General features: G+C 42.8%; 1 non-coding gene across 1 annotated transcript; it reads right to left on the reverse strand.

The window, feature by feature from the left end:
* Positions 1 to 419: 419 nt before the first annotated feature.
* LOC131234259 (small nucleolar RNA R71) lies at positions 420 to 526 on the reverse strand. Its single transcript, XR_009165662.1, has one exon. It is a non-coding gene; the product is annotated as a small nucleolar RNA R71 (small nucleolar RNA).
* Between the last annotated feature and the right edge of the window lie 1,022 nt (positions 527 to 1,548).

Genomic DNA, 1,548 nt, shown 5'->3' on the forward strand with positions numbered 1-1,548 from the left:
AAAGAACAATTCGTGAAAGATTGAGAAATAATTTTGTTGAAATGGCGAATGAGACTGAAGTTAAAGCTCTCAAAGATTATTCAGCTCCTGTCCAATTTAATGCGCCTTCATGCATAGTGTTGCCAACCACTACGGCAGCACACTTTGAACTTAAACCTGGAGTCATACAATTGTTGCCAGCCTTTTATGGATTGGACAAAGAGGACCCATATCATCATGTGAAAGAATTCTTAAACATTTGCTCCACCTTTAAGTTCCAAAACTTCTCAGACGATTCGATCCGCCTACGCCTGTTTCCTTTTTCTTTGAAGGATAAGGCGAAAGCATGGTTGAATTCTCTAGAAGTTGGATCTATCACTACATGGGACCAACTGTCTAAGAAGTTCTTAAACAAGTTCTTCCCCGTTCACAAAACCAATGCCCTCCGTAGAGAAATCACTAACTTCACACAAAAAGAGGGCGAGCACTTTCATGAATGTTGGGAAAGATGGAAGGACTTGCTTCTTAAATGTCCTCACCATGGTTTTGAGAAGTGGCAACAAGTTCAATACTTCTATGACGGTCTGACACCACAGAACCGTCGCATGGTTGATGCCACTAGTGGAGGGTCATTCATGACCAAAAGTGATGTCGAAGCGTGGAACTTCTTTGAAACCTTGTGCGAAAATTCCCAGCAATGGGATTATTCAAATAGAGGTGATAGAAGTCCCCAACAACAAAAGAGAGGTGGTATATATGAGATAGGAGTCATACCAGAGCTAAGTGCCAAGCTTGATAACCTGACAAAGAAAGTTGATGCTCTGGTATTGAATAATGGACCACCACAAACAGCTCAAGTCGAGGCATATGCCACATGTTCCAGTCCTGCCCATCCTATGCAGTCTTGTCCATCTGGTGCAGCATTCCTAGAACTTCTCTCTGAACAAGTTCATGCTATGAACACTTTTCAAAAATCTGGGAATGATCCTTACTCGAACACATACAACCCAGGGTGGGCTAGACATCCAAATTTCTCTTGGGCAAAAGGACCACAACAAGGAGGACCATCTGGAAATCCTCCCATGCAACCGCACCTCCAAGTTGGCAGTCAACAACCTCAACAGTTTCCACAATATCAACAACTACCTACACAATCAAGGAAACCATCTCTTGAGGATACACTCCATCTTTTCATGCAGAGTTCTCTCCAATTCCAAAAAGACACCCAACAAACCTTACTAGCCAACCAGCAAAGCTTACATGCAAATGCACAATCCATTGCCAAGCTGGAAGTACAAATGGGTCAACTAACTGCCACATTGAGTGAGAGAGAGAAGGGCAAGTTCCCTAGCCAACCTGAGGCTAATCCAAAGGGACAATATGAGATTGGCTCTAATTCCAACCAAGGGCAATATCATGAACAGGACAAATCGATCACTACCCTTAGGTCAGGCAAGCAGATTGATAACAGAATAGAGATGCCTGGGGATGAATCAAATTCTAAAACAGAAGATCAAGATAAAGCAGAGAGTCATACCAATGCATCCAAAGTCCAAAAGCTCTCTGACT

Source organism: Magnolia sinica, chromosome 18 (genome assembly GCF_029962835.1).
Source record: "Magnolia sinica isolate HGM2019 chromosome 18, MsV1, whole genome shotgun sequence".
NCBI lineage: Eukaryota > Viridiplantae > Streptophyta > Magnoliopsida > Magnoliales > Magnoliaceae > Magnolia > Magnolia sinica.